Here is a 21,115-nt window from a genome sequence, read left to right as displayed (position 1 = left end):
TATATTCTTTTATTTAGCTGTGACTAGTAGTTGTCCATGTAAGAGAGTCGGCTGCCTACTATCAGAAAGCAGTTGGAGCTGAGAGCAGTATTGGGAGGGGGGGGAGCATCCCAGTCAGTGATATGTATCTACACTGATCAGACTGGTCGAGGCCCATGTGTGTAATTGAAACAACCAGCTACTGACATGCTTGTGGACTCAATTGAAAACTTGGGGACATCATCCTGCAGCACAGCTCTCTGATGTTTTTTGCACACAACTGCATGGCATATGTAAAGCTTGACAAGTTGCAAAGAAATAAGAGCACTGCCTCCTCTCATGTAATCTGGGAAAGACTCCAAGTCCAGTGCCGTAAAAGGACAGCACTCTGCATATGGTGTGAACTCAATGGAAGGCTAATGCCATGAAGACCAACAGTGGTCTGGTGAGGCCCCCACCTCTGTAGCAGATCTGCACCAAGATGCCAGAGTACCCATTTCATTACTACACCTGTCCAGCCACATTGACAACACGATCGCTAAAGCCTGAATAGCGTCTGTCTGGGACTAATCGCACTGGTGTGTCCCTTCAAGTTGTTTTGCTACCTGCCAATCATTGGAAAACACATTTTGTGCTGCAGCAATCAACTCCTCTGATTCTGCAGTTCATGCTGCTTCCTCTGACATAAGATCTGAATGCACTATCACTTTAGTCCGTACAGCCATGTCTGGCATTAGCCACATCACTGTATTGCAGATTAGGGAGTTTACATAGGACGTGCTGTAATGTTTGAATTTAAAATTGCGTCTACGCACTAATCCCTGTAAGTCAGCTATCCAAATGTATACCATTGCCTGGGACACTTACGATATTGATTCAACTGTACGCAGTCAGCTAACACGTGTGTTTTCTCACCTTAGTAGTGCTTAGTAATTGACACAATCCTGCATATTGTACTTTTTCATAACTATTAGGGGCTCTCCTTCACACAAACTAGTACTCCACAACAATATAAAAACATTCTAATCCACAGACTCAATGATGTACATTGCCTGACAGTACATCTTAAAATGGACTAAATAATTTTCCCATGTTTCCATGGTATCATCAAAACCTGCAAATGTGTCAAGCAGAGGTGTGGAGGCTGTGCCGCCTCCACTCACCTCACCACTGCATGGCCAGCAAATTGATGAGCTCCTGCATTTGCTCCTGTTGTTCGTGCAACTGCTGTTGCAACTATTGTTATTGTAGCTACTGTCTCAGCTGCTCCTTCTGCAACTGCATTTGTTATCTCCGACACACTAAAAACGCTGGGTCCTTAATGGCCACAATGTTCAACTACTGCTTCATGAACCACACACATTGCAGAGGTAGGGTGACTTGCAAGCCTCAACAATACAGATAGCTGTACCACAGATGCAACTAAAATGGAGAGATTTCTTTGGAGAGGCCAGACAAACATGTGGTTTCCGAAGAAGGGTAGTAGCCTTTTTATTAGTTGCATGGGCCACAATCTGAGTGACTGACTGATTTGTTTGTAACATTGGCCAACATGGCCCTGCTGTGTCAGTACTGCAAACGGCTGAAAGTGCGTGGAAACTATAGCTAGTACTTTTCCCAAGGACAAGGAGCTCTACCACATGGTTAAATGATGATGGCTTCCTCTTGGGCACAATATTTCAGAGGTAAAATTGCCCCCATTCAAGTTTCCTCATGGGGCTATTCAAGAGAATGTCGTCATCACAAGAATCAAGACACATTCTTCAAATCGGAGTGTGGAATGTTAGATCCCTGAAGGTAAGATAGAAAATTTGAAAAAGGAAACAAATAGGTTGAAGTTAGATACAATGGGAATTAGCGAAGAGGAACAAGACTTCTGGTCAGGTGAATATAACATTAGAAATACAAAAATCAAATAGACGCAATGCAGGTGTAGATCCAGTAATGAATAAAAAAAACAGGAATGCAGGTAAGCTACTGTGAGCACCACGGTGGACACATTATTGTAGCCACGATAGACAAAGCCGACACTCTCCACAGCAATTCAAGTTTACATCCAACAAGTTACGCAGAGACTGAAAGAGCGTACGACAAGATAAAATAAATTATTTGTATAGTTAACGAAAAGGAAAATTTAATTTTGATGGTTGCCTGGAATTCAGAAGTAGGGAAAGGAATTGAAAGGAATATAGTAGGAGAATATGGACTGAGGAAAATGAATGAAAGAGGAAGCAACCTGGTAGAATTTTGCACAGAACATAACTGAATCATCGCTAACACTTAGTTTAAGAACCATGAATAAAGTTTGTATACATAGAAGAGGCCTGGAGGCACTGAAAGGTTTCACGTTGATTCTGTAATGGTCAGACAGAGATTTTGGAACCAGATTTTAAACCATAAGACACTTCCAGAGACAGATGTGGACTCTGACCACAATTTATTGGTTATGAGCTGTAGATCAAAACTGAAGAATTTGCAAAAAGGTAGGAAATTAAAGAGAGAGGACCTGGATATGTTAAAAGAATCAGGGGTTATTGAGAGTTTCAAAGGGTATATTAGGCAACATCCTACCAAAACAGGGGAAAGGAATACAGTAGAAGACGAGTAGGTAGCTTTGAGAGATGAAGTAGTGAAGGCAGGAGAAGATCATATAGGCAAAAAGACAAGGTCTAATACAAATTCTTGGATATCACAGGAGATACTGAATTTAATTGATGAAAGGAGAAAATATAAAAATGCAGCAAATGAAGCACGTGTAACGGAAACAAATTTTTAAAACATGAGACTGACAAGGAATGCAAAATGGCTAAGGAGGAACGGCCAGAGGACAAATGTAAGTCCATGGACATGAGTATAACTAGCAGAAAGAGAGATGCCACCTACAGGACAATTAAAGAGATCTTGGGAGAAAAGAGAAGCAGCTGTATGAACATTAACAGCTCAGATGGCAAACCAGTATAACCAAAGAAAGGAAAGGTGGAAGGAATGTGTAGAGGGACTATACAAGGGAAATGAACTTGAAGCCAGTTAGTAGAAAGAGAAGAGGAAGTAGATGAAGATGAGATGGGCCATAGGCTACTGTGAGAAGAATTTGACAGAGCACTGAATGACTAAAGCTCAAGCAAGGCCCCTGGAGCACATGACACTCCCTCAGAACTGCTGATACGCATGGGAGAATCCATCATGATAAAACTATTCCACCCATGTGCAAGATATATGAGACAGAAGAAATACCGTGAGACTTCATGAAATAAGCTATAATTCCAATTCTAAAGAAAGTAGGTGCTGTCTTGTGTGAGTATTACTAATCTATTGCTTCATTAAAGAAAACTTTATAGCCAAGACCATGTTCAAAACTGTTTTTTATTGACAGGTTTCTACTGGGCATTCATTACTGATGCCACATTAATACAGGGTGTACATTAAGTCTGGGAACATTTTCAATTATTTATTGCAAGTAGTACCAAACATTGTACAGATATCATACATATGTCATTTTGAAGAGAAACCCTGAAAGGTTCTTTTTTTTTCCATGTATATCGCCACAGTGTAGTTTGGTAATTTGCCATTAGTCAGCGCTAGTCACAAACATGGCAAGTTCAGGTGCAGAGCAAGCTTTCTGTGTACTGGAGATCGACAAAAACATATGTGCTACAGCTGTTCAACAGATGTTTAGAACCAAGTACAGAAAGAAGCCACCAACTAGGAAGGTCATTTACCACTGGTCCACAAATTCATTACGATGGGTTGCTAATGCCCAGCAAAAAGAAGCGGACGTTCCAATGTGAGTGAAGTGCATGTGGAGCGCGTATGACAGACATTCATAAGGAGTCCAAAGAAATCGGTGCATCACGCATCCCGTGAATTCGAATTGGCTCCAATGATAGTGTGGAAAACCTGCGGCAGAAGCTGTCTATGAAACCATTTAAATTGGAGCTAGTGCAGAAGCTCAATGATGACGACAAAGACAAGCATTTTGAGTTTTCATCACAGTTGCAGCAACTCAATGAGGGTGAGGACGGCATTGTTGATCGCTTAATTTTTAGCGACGAAGCCACTTTTCACACTTACGGGAAAGTGAACAGGCATAATTGTCGAATCTGGGGTACAAAGCATCCACACGAATGTATTGAATTTTAGTGTGATTCTTGTTCCCCTATGCTCTGTCAAGGAGTATGGGACTTCATCATCATCATCCCCAAAGGTAAATGTTTTTTGTCCTTGTCACGTCAAAAACTGTATGGGCCATTCTTCTTCATGGGAGCACTGTCACTGGATATTCCTACTTGGACATGTTGCAGCAATGGCTGATGCCTCAAATGCAAACGCACTTTCCGTTCATCTTTCAGCAAGATAGGGCTCCACTCCATTTTCATCGTGAAGTTCGTGGTTACTGAACATGGAGCTGCTGCATCAATGGATCGGCCTGCTACAGGAGGGGACTGCTGTTTCATTAAATGGCCTCCCCAACCACCAGATCTCAATTCGTGTGACTTTTCTCTGTGGGGACACATTAAAGATCTGGTGTATGTACCGCCTCTACCACGTGACATAGCAGAGCTCTGGGAGAGAATACGGGAAGCGACTACTACAGTCAACGATGCCATGTTGGGATGGGTATGGCAAGAATTCGATTATTGTATTGATGTCTGCCGGGTTACTTATGGTCTGCATATCGAATGTTTGTAAAAAAAAAACTTTCAGAGTTTCTCTTCAAAATGCAATATGTATGACACCTGTACAATGTTTAGTTCTTGTGCAATAAATAATTTAAAGTGTTCCCAGACTTTATGTACAATCTGTACTTTAATGGAGAGTATATTGCATGTTCCACACAGGTTTACAAACAGTCTGTCACTTGTTCACTTGTGACAAACCTGTTTGTAATGTTATTGATATTTTTGACAAACCTCTCCACTAATATGTTAACTTGGCATGAGTTATGACTGCACAATGGAACATGACGTACAACCAAAAACAATTTTAGAGATTTGAAGATGACAGTCTTACCTGTCATTGAAATCAGTCAATAAAAACAGTTTTGAACATGATCTCGGCTATAAAAAATTTCTTTAAAGCACAGACAGATCAATCCTTCTCATTGTCAGAAACTTCAATCATATTACTACATTAAGAAAAGGTTGCAAAATACTGACTTATTTAGAGAGGAATGGAAAAATTGGTAGAAGCCATCTTCGGGTAAGATATGTAGTAGTTGAGAAGGAAGTTAGACATGAGTGCAGCCTACCCCCAATGTTATTCAGTCTGTAAAATGAGCAAGCAATATAGGAAGCCAAAGAAAAATTTGAAGAGGGAATTAATGTTCAGAAAAAATAAATAAAAGGTTTGATATCTGATGATGACACTAATTCTGTCCAAGACAGTAAAAGAGTTTGACGTGCAGTAGAACACAATGGACAGTGACTTGAAAGGAAAATATAAGGTGAGCTTTAACAAAAGCAAAAAAGGGTAATGGAATGTAGTTGAATTAAATTGGGCAATACTGAGGGAATTAGATTAGGAAATGAGACACTACAGCAAAATGGATTAAAACTCAATGTCACAAAAACACAATTAGTGCAGTTCAGTGCTAAAACATCATCAGCATCTCCCACAAAAATAGTGCACAGCGATCAGGAAATGACTGAAGCAAGTTATGTAAAATTCCTAGGTCTAAATCTTACAGCCTAACTTATGCGATGAATATCTTATCTGGTTCCACCCTTATGGGCACCAGGAAGATAGTGTACCACAGCTACTTTAAGACTATAATTTGATATGGAATAATTTTCTGGGGAAACTCTATGAACAGCCCAAGATTACTAACACTTCAAAAGAGAATCATAAGAAACATGTTTGTAGTCCAAAAAAGAACATTTTGTTGTCCATTATTTAAAAATACTAACCATTCCTTCTCTGTACATCTACAAAATTTTTATTTTCATATATAAAAATCAAAACTCACTTGAAAATTTTCATTTCAGTCACAATTACAGTACTCGTCACAGATATTTTCAAACTTCCCTCTCATAATTTAAAATTTTACACTCAAACACCATTGTACATGGGATTAAAAATTTACAATAAATTAAATAACAAATCTGTTAAATATTGAGTTTGACCCACTAAAATAATTGTTATTTAATACACTAGTGGAAAAATGTTGCTATTCAATTGAAGAATTCATGCAGGACAGTTTGGCAACTTGAAAAGAAAAGAAACAATAAAAATTATGTATTGTGTACTAAATTGTTAACATATTGTATAAATTGCATTGCAAGCTGCAAAATGACCATAAGTGTTATATATGTTCTTGTTAAATTTTTCATGTCTAAAAACTACTATAACCCTATATTTTTAATTTGATGTGTCTCCAGTACAAAAAGCTTTGATTTGTAACTGTATGTTATGAGATGAATAACGTACATTCTACGCTCTACAAAACTAATAGGCGAGTTTTGCTGTAAAATAACAGATGATGGCTGAAGAAAAGAGGACATATAATGGAGACACAATGGCTGAAGTTCAAGAGATAAAGCTAACATTGAATATAAATTTAAGCATTAGGAAGTCTTTTCTGAAAGTATTTCTCTGGAGTGTAACATTGTATGGAAGTGAAACGCAGGCCATAAGCAGTTCAAAGAAGAGAATAGAAGCTTTCGAAATGTGGTGCTACAGAAGAATCCTGAAGATTAGATGGGTAGCTCACGTAACTAATGAGGAGGTACTGAATAGAAGTGGGTAGAAAAAAAGCTTGTGACACAACTTGACTAAAAGAAAGAATCATTTGATATGACACATTCTATGATATCAAGGAATCATTAATGCAAAACTGGAGGGAAATGTGAGGCAAAAATTGTGGAGTGAGACCAAGAAATGAATATTGTAAGCAGGTTCAAATGGATGACGGTTGCAGTAGTTATTTGGATATGAAGAGATTTGCACAGCATAGAGTAGTAAGGAGAGTTGCATCAAACCAGTCTTCAGATTGAAGACCGTAACTGCAATAACATAAAACACTAACATGAAACAAACATACATGTGAGAGCAACTGTTATATCTTGCAAAGCAAGACGATGGCATTCACCAAACTGCTGGGAATGAGTACAGAGTATGTGTGGCATCCTTCAACAAACACTGAGTGTTTACCTAACCAGCGAATGAGGACTCCAAAAGCATCCAAATGCAGAGACACAGACAAACATAGAACTAAGAGACTGCAACAGTGCGAAGTATTCACACATGGATGAAAGTGATCTAGGCTGAAGTAAACAAGACTCAGCACTGTAGCTAACACGTGGCTGTCTCTGGAATCAGTGTGGCATAACCAGGAAATTTACAACTCCAGAGGCACAGCCCAATGTATGTGACAATGGTGCCACTTGCGGTGGAGTCACAGGTCATTCCAACTCTGGACCATGAACAACTCCTTGTCCAAGAGGCTCAAGTCTGCCCTAGGCTCTTTTGTCACAAATGTATCATCCAGACAGATCTCAACGCTTTTCCCCATTCAAGGTTGAGCTAAGGTTATTGTCACTTTAGTGGATATTTGCCTAAAGAAACTTCATGAACTGTTATTGTTGTGGTACTTTGCTGATGACAGTGGGATAATAAAGTAGTATTGCATCAGGTTGAATTTCAGCTCATGTCACAAACATTCAACACATACGAAATTCAACACTTACAAAAATGCCATGTCAGTTCTTCCACATGCTAGTAAAGTGGAAATTTGATGAGTCATCTGTAACTGAAAAACAATTATGCCACAGTCACATTTTTTTATGTGGATAATGTCAAATGCGGAAAGCTGTTATTTGAAAAAAATTCTGTCATTCTTCACTATTCTCCCTGAGGGTTCCACAACTCATTATGAAGCAGTTACAGCACTATAATTTGCAGTATGGTGTATATAACTCATTTACCATGGCCAATCATTTGCTCATATACTAAATATAATTCCAACTGGATGATATGGTACAGGGTGGGTGTGGAAGTGTAAAACAGTAAAATGACTTTTGTGGACACATGAATCATAGTGAACCATGTGACAATGTTATATAAAGGTGTGGTCTGGAGAAATGTCTGCCAGGCTGTTCAGTATACAAGGAGTAGAAGTATGAAACCGGAATTTCACTGTCGATGGTCCTAGCCACCAGTATAGGGCTCCTGAGACCACGTCTGCAGCACCATCTGCTTCCTGTAACAGGTGACAATGAATGTCAACACACAATAACCTAAGTTCCATACACTGGTATCTGTTACAAACCCATAGACATGTCGAGTTTTATGCCTAGGAACTACGATTTGCAGACAGTATTAGTTTTCTGTTATCATTTGAAGAAAACTGCTTCAGAATCACACTGAATGCTTGTTGAAGCTTTCGGCAAACATGCTCTTGGGAAAACACAGTGTTTCAATTGGTTCAAAAAATTCGAAAGGGGTGATTTTGACATGAGAAACTATGAGAGTGGGAAACCACAATAAAAGTTCGAAGGCAACGAATTACAGGCCTTATTGGATGAAGATGATACTCAAACTCAACAGGAACTCACGGAACACCTGAATTTGATGCAGAAAGCCGTTTCTCTTTAGTTAAAACTATGGGAAAGGTGCAGAAAGTGGGAAAATGGGTTCTGCATGAACTGAATGGAAGACAGCAAGCAAATCGAAAGACCACTTGTGAAATGCTGCTGGCTATATACAAAAGAAAGTCGTTTCTCCATTGAATAGTGACAGGTGATAAAAAATGGATATACGAGGGCAGTTCAATAAGTAATGCAACACATTTTTTTCTGAAAGAGGGGTTGTTTTATTCAGCATTGAAATATACCAGGTTATTCCCCAATCTTTTAGCTACACAACACTATTTTTCAACGTAATCTCCATTCAATGCTACGGCCTTACGCCACCTTGAAATGAGGGCCTGTATGCCTGCACGGTACCATTCCACTGGTCGATGTCGGAGCCAACGTCGTACTGCATCAATAACTTCTTCATCATCCGTGTAGTGCCTCCCACGGATTGCGTCCTTCATTGGGCCAAACATATGGAAATCCGACGGTGCGAGATCGGGGCTGTAGGGTGCATGAGGAAGAACAGTCCACTGAAGTTTTGTGAGCTCCTCTCGGGTGCGAAGACTTGTGTGAGGTCTTGCGTTGTCATGAAGAAGGAGAAGTTCGTTCAGATTTTTGTGCCTACGAACACGCTGAAGTCGTTTCTTCAATTTCTGAAGAGTAGCACAATACACTTCAGAGTTGATCGTTTGACCATGGGGAAGGACATCGAACAGAATAACCCCTTCAGCGTCCCAGAAGACTGTAATCATGACTTTACCGGCTGAGGGTATGGCTTTAAACTTTTTTTTGGTAGGGGAGTGGGTGTGGCGCCACTCCATTGATTGCCGTTTTGTTTCAGGTTCGAAGTGATGAACCCATGTTTCATCGCCTGTAACAATCTTTGACAAGAAATTGTCACCCTCAGCCACATGACGAGCAAGCAATTCCGCACAGATGGTTCTCCTTTGCTCTTTATGGTGTTCAGTTAGACAATGAGGGACCCAGCGGGAACAAACCTTTGAATATCCCAACTGGTGAACAATTGTGACAGCACTACCAACAGAGATGTCAAGTTGAGCACTGAGTTGTTTGATGGTGATCCGTCGATCATCTCGAACGAGTGTGTTCGCACGCTCCGCCATTGCAGGAGTCACAGCTGTGAACGGCCGGCCCGCACGCGGGAGATCAGACAGTCTTGCTTGACCTTGCGGCGATGATGACACACGCTTTGCCCAACGACTCACCGTGCTTTTGTCCACTGCCAGATCACCGTAGACATTCTGCAAGCGCCTATGAATATCTGAGATGCCCTGGTTTTCCGCCAAAAGAAACTCAATCACTGCCCGTTGTTTGCAACGCACATCCGTTACAGACGCCATTTTAACAGCTCCGTACAGCGCTGCCACCTGTCGGAAGTCAATGAAACTATACGAGATGAAGCGGGAATGTTTGAAAATATTCCACAAGCAGTTTCCGGTTTTTTCAACCAAAATTGGCCGAGAAAAAAAATGTGTTGCATTACTTATTGAACTGCCCTCGTATTTTGAGAGAATCCTAAGTGTCGTAAATCATGGGTGAATCCAGAAAAACCACTGACATCTGCTGCAAGACCAAATCACTTTGGAAAGAAGATAATGCTGTGAGTTTGGTGGGATCAGAAGGGTGTCATCAATTATCAGCTGCTAAAACCTGGTGAAACCGTTAACACTGATCGCTACCAACAGCAAATGATTGATTTAAACTGAGCAGTGCACAAAAAACAACCAGAATATGGAAAAAGGCAACACAAAGTCATATTGCTCCATAATGCCCCATCACACACAGAAAAATGGGTCAGCGGAACGATCGAGGCATTCAGTCAGGAAATACTAGGGCACGCGGCTTATTCTCCAGACTTGGTTCCATCCGATTATCATCTATTTGCAGCATTGGGACATGCTCTCAATGAACAATGCTTCAATTCATATAAAATGTACAAAAATAACTCACTGACTGGTTCGCTTCAAAAGAAGAACTGGTTTTGGCATTAATAGCCTGCTGGAGAGGAAGGAGAAATGTATAAACAGCACAGAGGTTATTTCGAACAAAATACTGTTTATCAGTTTTGAACAACAGACATGTAATTATTGCAACCATATTCTGGTTTCATACTTCTACAGCTGGTACTATCCTCTACTCATCTCAAAGTTTGAGACATTTTAGGTGGTTCATTTCATACGATTCCTTGGGACCAATCATGAAATCTCATCTTGTGAGTTTCTTCATGGAGGATAGCCTGCCATTCTCCATGAAAGCTGACTGTAAAATGTCACTGAGGGCAGGGGTTGCCCCAATTAGATGTCACTACACATTATGGACATATGGGTCAATATTAATTCAAATAAATGCCAGGGTGGAATTTATCAGCTGAACTTTAAGCATTAAATTTTATAGAGAAATGGCTTAGGATGAATTTTATCAAGGGGATTAGCTTTAAGATCACAACACAACAGTAGAAAAAGTGGTAGCACATTATAATGAATTTGTTGGGACCAATGAAAATTTGTGCCCAACCAGGAATCACTTATGCTTCTTGGGTGTCACTAGCAGTCACTTTAATCATGAGATTATATGAACACATCTCCAGACTTGACTCCAACTTTCAGTGTCACTAGGCAGTGATGGAAGCTGCTGGTTTAACATTAAGAGATAAATGAAACACGTGAAAGAATTAAAATGATGCTGCACTTTTAATCCCAAAACGAAGTCGAGCTGATCTTCAATATGGGCAAGCAGGCTCACTATCAAAATTAGAGTAAGTTTGAGTTTCACAGTAGATCGCTCTTCAAACTCGACACCACCCACCAACATCAAATACTGATCGATTCTTCATTAGTGCTTATGCCTTCAGTTGCCTCATTGATCCATGCTACAGTGGTGTGGATTTAAGAAGGAAGACAACGTTGGGGTGGGAGGCCTGACGTTTTCAACAGAGAGAATACTTTGCAGCAGCTCCAGTTTGTCTCACTCTCTCTGCTTCACATCACGTGCTACAGCTGCCTGGTCTCTTGACAACAGGCAATGATGACCACGTTGTTGCTACAACACAAAAAATTTAACTATCTTTCCGGATAGCAACCAATACACAGAATCTTTTAGAAAACAAGCAACTGCCTGTTGAGTACAAATAGTTAAAAGATTTGCTATAATTTTTTTTCCTTGAAAATAAAAATTATTTTAACAGTAAAGTATTTTTAACAACAAATAGGCACATAGCTTTTGATATTATAAAACTCCACTGTGCCTGTGTACAACACCTATTAGAAACTGCTATGTGATGCACAGCTGAGAGCAATATGCAATGTGTGAATATTTTTTGTCCTTCCAACAGGCATGTTCCCATCAATCTAGGGTCGAATGACCTGCCCCCTTTTGATCCACCTCAACCAACATCTCTTTCCTCCCTGAAGAACAAAGATATGAGTTCCGTGAGCTCCCACTTCCTTGTTATACCTGCACCACTATAGCATGGTTCAATAAGGCAACTGAAGCCATAAGCACTAATAAATAATCAATCAGTAATTAATGTTGTGTAACTGATGGTGCTTAGTTCAAACAGTAAGCCACTATTAACTGTAAGTTACATTTCAATAACTTCTGTTTTCCCATGTTTTGTTGCTTAACACGTTAACTTGTAATTTTACACGCCCATTGTTGAACTAACTTAAATCTTCTCATGTAAATAAATAGTGGAATATATGTAATTCTGTAAAAGTTAGTTTCCTTAATAATGCCACAAAAGTCAGTCTTATGATATTGCAGTGCTTGTATTGTTCAGAAGTACAATGCAATGTCCTTTTGCACATGCATGCATGTCCAAAGGAACAGGCACTGCAGCGATTACAGCCATTATGAAATACATGAAGTTTATTCTCAGTAGCCAATAATAACAACCATCAGCTGTATGACAGAATGATGACAATGAAAATTTGTGCCGGATTGGGACTCGAACCCAGGATTCCCATTTATCATGAACACTCACCTTCCAATTAGGCTATCCCAGCATGACTCACTACCAGTCCCACACCCTCATATATCGTCAACCATGTTGGCTGCAGGCCAACTAGACCTAGTTGATCTGTAGTTTGCGCTTTTTGTGACAACTTGTCTGAGAATATAGCTTGTTTGTGGCCATGATCACATAAAATGTTGCTGCTTGCAAAAGCACAGTATTGTGGCAAGGAAAAGTGTTTTACAGAATGGAATTCACACAGACAGGAGCTATTGTAACAATACAGACACACTTTCAAATTTAATAGTCTTGTAATTTGTCAGTATAAAGTTCTTAGACAATTAGAATGGTTTTGCTCAGTGCTTGTGAAATGAAAGGATTTGCTTTTTAGAACAAGAATGACTTTCATGAAATGCATTCCTCATTGTGAATGTGGATCACCGTCAGCTGTATAAAGGAATGACGACAATGAAAATTTGTGCCAGACTGGGACTCGAACTCGGTTTTCCTTATCGTGAGCAATTACCTTACCGTTAGGCTATCCGAGTACAAGTCACAGCCAGATCCAAACTTTCGTATGTCATCAACCATATGTCTACAACCAGCACTCGTACATCCACTATGAATATTCCTGTACAGGGGAGACATATTAGTTGAAAGTTGCTTGCCTGATATTGGTGGATAAAAACAATATTGCAGCGCCTGTGTTGATCAGAAGTACAATGCAGTGTTCCTTTGGATTTGCATGCGTGTCCAACGGAACAAGGACAGCTGCAACTACAGCTGTTCTGAAATACATGAAATGTATTCTCAGTTGCGAAATGGATAACCATTAGCTGTACAGTGCATTCATGTCCAAAGGAACATTGTGTTGTACTTCTGGACAACACAGGCACTGCAATATCATATTTATCCACTGACACCACTCGACTTCTAATTAAAATCTCTCTCCTGAACAGGAATATATGTAATGGATGTATCAGTGCAGGTAAATAAATGATGAATATATTGCAGGCTCAAAAAATGCCTGCCAAGCAGCTTGGAATGTAATAAAAAGTGAAATCAAAATGAGCAAACAGGAAGCCACAGGGCCTATAGGTTGCAACATCCTTAACGAATATTTTATAAATTGTACCAGCTCTCAATCTTCTTCTTCTTCTTCTTCTTTTGGTAAAAATAATTCCAATAATATTTCAGCTGCTGTAACCCTTCTTAAACAAGAAGCACCAGCAACCAAGAAATTCCCTTTGTCAAAAATCACCTCCGGCCACATTATCAAATCTATAAAGAAACTTAAAAACTCAAAAACAGAGGACTATTATGGGCTTAGTAACAGTATTGTTAAACACATAGCCACTGCAATCTTAATGCTACTGACATATCTGACGAATCGCATAGGCCTACTTGAAGAAGGAGTATTCCCTGAATGTCTGAAAATGACAGTTACACTCCCAATCTATAAGAAAGGTGACAGAAAAATGCCAAACAATTATAGACCTATATCAATAGTTCCCATTATATCAATTTTCCAATTATTTTGAAAGTAATAAATTATTGAGTAAGAACCAGTTTGGCTTTCGATCTGAACTATCAACAACCAAAGCAGTTGAATGCCTCCTTAGTAATATAAGATATGAAAACAAGAAACTCACTTGTGCTACACTGTTAGATTTAACAAAAGCCTTCGACTCAGTCACACATGAAATAATGATTAAAAAACTATAACATTATGGTATTGCAGATAAACCATTACAATTTTTTCTATCATCCTTAAGCAATAGGGTACAATTAGTAAAAACAAACTATCAAAAGTGAACACCCATGAAAGTAAAGAGAGGAATTCCACAAGGCTCAGTGCTTGGCCCTTTCCTGTTCATTGTTTACATCAATGACTTCTCAAATTATATGCCATGCAACAATGTACTGTACGCTGATGATATGACACTAACAGCAGATGGAGAAAATCTGCAAGATTTCATAGAATACAACAAAGTAGTAACTGAAAAGAGCAGTAACTGGTGGAGAGCCAACCTTTTATCAATAAACAAATTGAAAACGAGAAATTTACTTCACCCTGAAACCAACTGAACAGAATACAAAAAATGACAAGTTACTAGGTTTACATATAGGTCAAAAACTTACATGGAACAGACACACAAATTATCTATGCGGCAAACTTGTTCAAACTCTCTTTCTATTACACAAGTTGAGACACGTTATCAGTAAAAATCTGCTAATCTCCACATGCTTTGCTTTCTTCCATTCACAACCGCAATACAGGGTACTTCTTTGGGGTAACTCAGTGGGTTAAGTACCATCTTCAAGTGGCCGAAGAAAGCAGTCAGGTGCATTTTAAGACTAGCACCAAGACAAAGTTGTAAAAATAATTTTAAAGAACTAAAGATAATGACACTACCTAGTATATATATTTATAATTGTTTAATATATGCTAAAGCGAATGTAAAGAACTTTAATTTAAGATCTAAAGTTCATGTTCATACTACTCGAAATAATAGTAACATAGACCTACCATACACAAGGCTGAAATTAACACAAAAGAGCCACAAACACCTTAACTTGCAATTTTATAATGAACTCTCAAAGGCTGTGAGCGAACCACCAATGAATAACTTTAAGCAAACAATAGAAGTGTGGCTCAAAAAACTGCCATATGAATTATACCTACACTCCTGGAAATGGAAAAAAGAACACATTGACACCGGTGTGTCAGACCCACCATACTTGCTCCGGACACTGCGAGAGGGCTGTACAAGCAATGATCACACGCACGGCACAGCGGACACACCAGGAACCGCGGTGTTGGCCGTCGAATGGCGCTAGCTGCGCAGCATTTGTGCACCGCCGCCGTCAGTGTCAGCCAGTTTGCCGTGGCATACGGAGCTCCATCGCAGTCTTTAACACTGGTAGCATGCCGCGACAGCGTGGACGTGAACCGTATGTGCAGTTGACGGACTTTGAGCGAGGGCGTATAGTGGGCATGTGGGAGGCCGGGTGGACGTACCGCCGAATTGCTCAACACGTGGGGCGTGAGGTCTCCACAGTACATCGATGTTGTCGCCAGTGGTCGGCGGAAGGTGCACGTGCCCGTCGACCTGGGACCGGACCGCAGCGACGCACGGATGCACGCCAAGACCGTAGGATCCTACGCAGTGCCGTAGGGGACCGCACCGCCACTTCCCAGCAAATTAGGGACACTGTTGCTCCTGGGGTATCGGCGAGGACCATTCCCAACCGTCTCCATGACGCTGGGCTACGGTCCCGCACACCGTTAGGCCGTCTTCCGCTCACGCCCCAACATCGTGCAGCCCGCCTCCAGTGGTGTCGCAACAGGCGTGAATGGAGGGACGAATGGAGGCGTGTCGTCTTCAGCGATGAGAGTCGCTTTGTGCCTTGGTGCCAATGATGGTCGTATGCGTGTTTGGCGCCGTGCAGGTGAGCGCCACAATCAGGACTGCATACGACCGAGGCACACAGGGCCAACACCCGGCATCATGGTGTGGGGAGCGATCTCCTACACTGGCCGTACACCACTGGTGATCGTCGAGGGGACACTGAATAGTGCACGGTACATCCAAACCGTCATCGAACCCATCGTTCTACCATTCCTAGACCGGCAAGGGAACTTGCTGTTCCAACAGGACAATGCACGTCCGCATGTATCCCGTGCCACCCAACGTGCTCTAGAAGGTGTAAGTCAACTACCCTGGCCAGCAAGATCTCCGGATCTGTCCCCCATTGAGTATGTTTGGGACTGGATGAAGCGTCGTCTCACGCGGTCTGCACGTCCAGCACGAACGCTGGTCCAACTGAGGCGCCAGGTGGAAATGGCATGGCAAGCCGTTCCACAGGACTACATCCAGCATCTCTACGATCGTCTCCATGGGAGAATAGCAGCCTGCATTGCTGCGAAAGGTGGATATACACTGTACTAGTGCCGACATTGTGCATGCTCTGTTGCCTGTGTCTATGTGCCTGTGGTTCTGTCAGTGTGATCATGTGATGTATCTGACCCCAGGAATGTGTCAATAAAGTTTCCCCTTCCTGGGACAATGAATTCACGGTGTTCTTATTTCAATTTCCAGGAGTGTATATGTCTGTGACAGTAATGTGCCAACAAAGACTTTTGACATGGATACATAAGATGTACCATAAATAAATCTTGACACTATTGCATATTTAACTGTTATGATATATTATTATTATTATCTTTTACTTTCCTTTCTCAGACATTATGTCTGGTTAAAAATGGAAAGTGACGCGGACCTTGATCAAGCATGACTTCCTTTTAACTGTACGGTATATGTTACATTGCATCAAGGAACTTTCGGGTAATTGAACATGTATCAATAATTACAGATTTCTGTAGTTGTATATATATGTTTGGATGTAGCTGTATTGCGTTGATGTACTGGTGGATATTGTGTGGTATGACTCCTGTAGTTGGTAGTGTAATTGGTATAATGTCAACTTTATCCAGATGCCACATGTACTTGACTTCCTCAGCCAGTTCGATGTATTTTTCAATTTTTTCTCCTGTTTTCTTCTGTATATTAGTTGCATTGGGTATGGATATTTCCATTAGTTGTGTTAATTTCTTCCTTTTATTGGTGAGTATGATGTCAGGTTTGTTATGTGGTGTTGTTTTATCTGTTATAATGGTTCTGTTCCCGTATAATTTGTATTCATCATTCTCCAGTACATTTTGTGGTGCATACTTGTATGTGGGAACGTGTTCTTTTATTAGTTTATGTTGTATGGCAAGTTGTTGATGTATTATTTTTGCTACATTGTCATGTCTTCTGGGGTATTCTGTATTTGCTAGTATTGTACATCCACTTGTGATGTGGTCTACTGTTTCTATTTGTTGTTTGCAAAGTCTGCATTTATCTGTTGTGGTATTGGGATCTTAAATAATATGCTTGCTGTAATATCTGGTGTTTATTGTCTGATCCTGTATTGCAATCATGAGTCCTTCCGTCTCACTGTATATGTTGCCTTTTCTTAGCCATGTGTTGGATGCGTCTTGATCGATGTGTGGCTGTGTCAGATGATACGCATGCTTGCCATGTAGTGTTTCCTTTTTCCAATTTACTTTCTTCAGATCTATTGATGTTATGTGATCTAAAGGGTTGTAGAAGTGGTTATGAAATTGCAATGGTGTAGCCGATGTATTTATATGAGTGATTGCTTTCTGTATTTTGCTAGTTTCTGCTCGTTCTATAAAGAATTTTCTTAAATTGTCTACCTGTCCATAATGTAGGTTTTTTATGTCGATAAATCCCCTTCCTCCTCCCTTTCTGCTTAATGTGAATCTTTCTGTTGCTGAATGTATGTGATGTATTCTATATTAGTGGCATTGTGATCATGTGTGTGTATTGAGTGCTTCTAGGTCTGTGTTACTCCATTTCACTACTCCAAATGAGTAGGTCAATATTGGTATAGCATAAGTATTTATAGCTTTTGTCTTGTTTCTTGCTGTTAATTCTGTTTTCAGTATTTTTGTTAGTCTTTGTTGTTTCCTTTGGTGCATGATTTTCATCTCAGCAGTAGGTCATTTAGTGTGTTTAAAATTGCAACTCTTTACGAGATTAAGGTAAACTATTTGTCAAGTGAGCAGTGAGCAGTGAGCAGTTTTGGTTTTGCACAGTATAACCAAGATATAGTTGAGTGCGGAATATTAACTAGTATGCTTGTGACATCAGCAAACATCACTTTTTTTTTATTGATCCTTGGTAATGTTTGGAGAGACATGTAAGTAAATAAAGAAAAGCAGTAAACCCTGTGCTCAACCCAGAAAACCTACATATTTTATTTCCCCCATCTCAGGTTAGTTTTATGCTGTGTTTCAATTTGTTTGTGTGCTCCAACACTGCCTGTTACTTCCATGCAAGAGATGCGATGAATGTCTTAACATTGTAGTTCTCCCACACAGAATTTCTTACTGATTACTGCAAAGACTTTATTTGTGAGGTTATTTTGTTTCTGCGGCACAGGGCAGTGGCAGAATCTGTTACAGAATCTAAACTGAAAGACTTAAGTTCTTGTTGTATTTAAGGCTCGCAAGAAATATGCCTCGACTCAGTGACTGATTACAAAGGTAATCTGAGGGTGGTCTTATTAAGTATGTAAAATATTTTCATACTATCACTGGCAGAACTACAACTTATTAGTGTCTGTTATTTATGTAATATTCTGGTTTTAAACTAATGTCAGTTTGCATTAATACAATGTCAACTGGGATATATCTCATCATAATTCATAATAAATGTGACAGCTGTCATTTGTATATCGTAATAATTTAACTTGGTATTCAATGATTGCCATATTATCATCAGTTCTGCCACAACCAGTCTGAAAACTTAATTTGAATCAAGTCGTTGTTTTTCCTTTATTAGTACCCAAGATAATTTTTCCTTTCGTTTTGTATGTTTTCAGATGTTCCACATTTCTAACAACAGAATGAAGGCTATTGAAATACTACTAGCAATAGCGTTTCACGTATTTATTGTATATTCTGATCACAATTTAAGAGAAGCTCTCACTTCTCTGAGTCAAACTTTACTCCAAGATTATGCCTCTTCACTAAACTTGCTTCTGCCACGTTTTGTGCCCAGCAGTATTAGGGAAAAACACAAGTGATAATAAATATATTCAACAAAGAGCTCAATTTTTTTATTTCGTAATTCTTCCCATATAATTATTCTCTCTCAAACAGTTATTACCACTTTCAAATCTAAACCTGCGAATGTTAGGTGTAGACACAAGTGTGCAATGTTTGAGTTTTATTGGTATATGCTTCGCTTCTGCCTAAACGCCCGCTTCTCCAATCTAGACACCGCTTCTTTTATCTAGACAGTTTCTTAATAACACCTATATTGGAGATTTGAACTTGTATTGATAAATGAGGATTTAGGCTACCATCCACAGTACTGGCACACTTCTGTGAAATTCCGATGTTAGTGAAATCTAACGTACATGAGAAAATCTGCTACAAAGTAAAACACACGGAAACAGAACATACCGTTTAACTGTATTCGTAAACTAGGTACTGAAAATGTTTAAGAATTTACTTCCAATTTTTCATTTTTTGATACTAACTGACCTCGCGCGATTTTTCAGTTATACAACCAACAATACGTCAGCGAATCAAAGAAATTTTGTTATACTTAGCGAAGTTCACGTTATTGAATCAGTGTCTTTTCGTTACATGTAGTTGTGTAACGATCACATACGGAACTTGGCTGACTCATTAGAGGCCGTCCTCATTTTTTACGTCATTTTAGTTTGAATTTTTTATTTCTTTTTTTAGCGTGACGTCTTTCCAATTTGCACACTACATTTTATTTCCGTTTACTGTAAATGCATTGTGTCACTTCTTTCGTTTGGGATTATGCTGTTCAGAATGTTTCGATTATGAGGATTTGAAACTTTATAAGCATCTGGTCTGCATTTAAAGTGGTACGAGACATGCCTGAGCATACCATACAAGTGCATTACTACGATATAATTATTGCTGGTGTGGCTGTTTCTATTTTTCATTGCAACGAGAAGACGAACTGGCCTGTTTCCATTTACGAAGCATTTGATAATATTTCTTTAAAATAGTTGCGGCATTAATGCCTTGTCTAGAAAACGAATATTTTTCTAGCAGTTATAAAACTGTGTTGTATATCATCACTTCAGGATACTGGTTAGAAATTAAGACAGTGATTTTTGAGTCACACTAATCGCAGTTTCCAGCTGTTACTGACAAGAAGCATCCCGCAATGCACTTCTACTCTACGTGAAAAAGCTGCTAGGCACTGTCACCCTATTTCAGTATTAACGCTGTTTCCTGATTTTTAATAACTATGTCACGAAAGTAACTTAAGAAGTATAGCCCTATAAATACAATGACGGAACGTAATACAAACATAGGCTCTAAATAAATAGTACACTTACATCGCCTTTCGCACTTGTTTGTGGCTCGCTAAGTCAATTACTTCTGCTACTTCTCACAATGCGCAATACCTTAAACTGCATTGCACATGTCGTATTTCTGTACTCGCAAATGTTTTAAATCGTCCTTTACGACTCACAACAACCAGTACCTCAAAACTACGTGCATCACTACGACGTCCTATTGACACATAACCTAAACGAACTAACTAATAATAAATGAGTTAACGACAACTACAAGCCTAATGCGGGCATGCTAATTAGACTTTATTGAACCGTATTGACGACATTCGTTATGCTTTATGACGCTGAAACCATCGATAAATAAAGGCCTCGCCGCTAAATCAAAACACGAAGAACTCGCAGTGAAGTGTGTTCACTCTGATATAGCGTTGTTCATGCGCCAAATCAGAAACAGGTTTTTATTTTTTCGTGTCGTTGACGCAGCGAACGCTGCTTTCTTGTAAGTCTGGGGTAATTGAGGGTGGTACTTTTTTCCAATTTCCGCCAGGGCTTCACCGTAACAAGTAATGTTATTTGGCTCCAGTTTTGTAACAGACTGCTTCAAATCAGACGTCAGCGGAACGAAAATGATCACCACACGACGTCATAGTCAAACGGAGTAGGGTTC

At 39.7% G+C, this 21,115-nt stretch overlaps 1 long non-coding RNA gene across 1 annotated transcript in view; it reads right to left on the bottom strand.

The window, feature by feature from the left end:
• The window catches only part of LOC124776673, a 46,123-nt gene extending 25,252 nt beyond the window's left edge, over nucleotides 1-20,871 (bottom strand). Inside the window, exon 1 of the long non-coding RNA XR_007015647.1 lies at nucleotides 20,488-20,871. This is a non-coding gene — a long non-coding RNA (uncharacterized LOC124776673). The remainder of the gene's footprint in view (nucleotides 1-20,487) is intronic.
• Between the last annotated feature and the right edge of the window lie 244 nt (nucleotides 20,872-21,115).

The sequence above is a fragment of the Schistocerca piceifrons genome, chromosome 2, assembly GCF_021461385.2.
Source record: "Schistocerca piceifrons isolate TAMUIC-IGC-003096 chromosome 2, iqSchPice1.1, whole genome shotgun sequence".
Taxonomy (NCBI): Eukaryota; Metazoa; Arthropoda; class Insecta; order Orthoptera; family Acrididae; genus Schistocerca; species Schistocerca piceifrons.
Note: the sequence above shows the minus strand (reverse complement) of the source record. Positions and strands in the feature narration are given on the sequence as shown.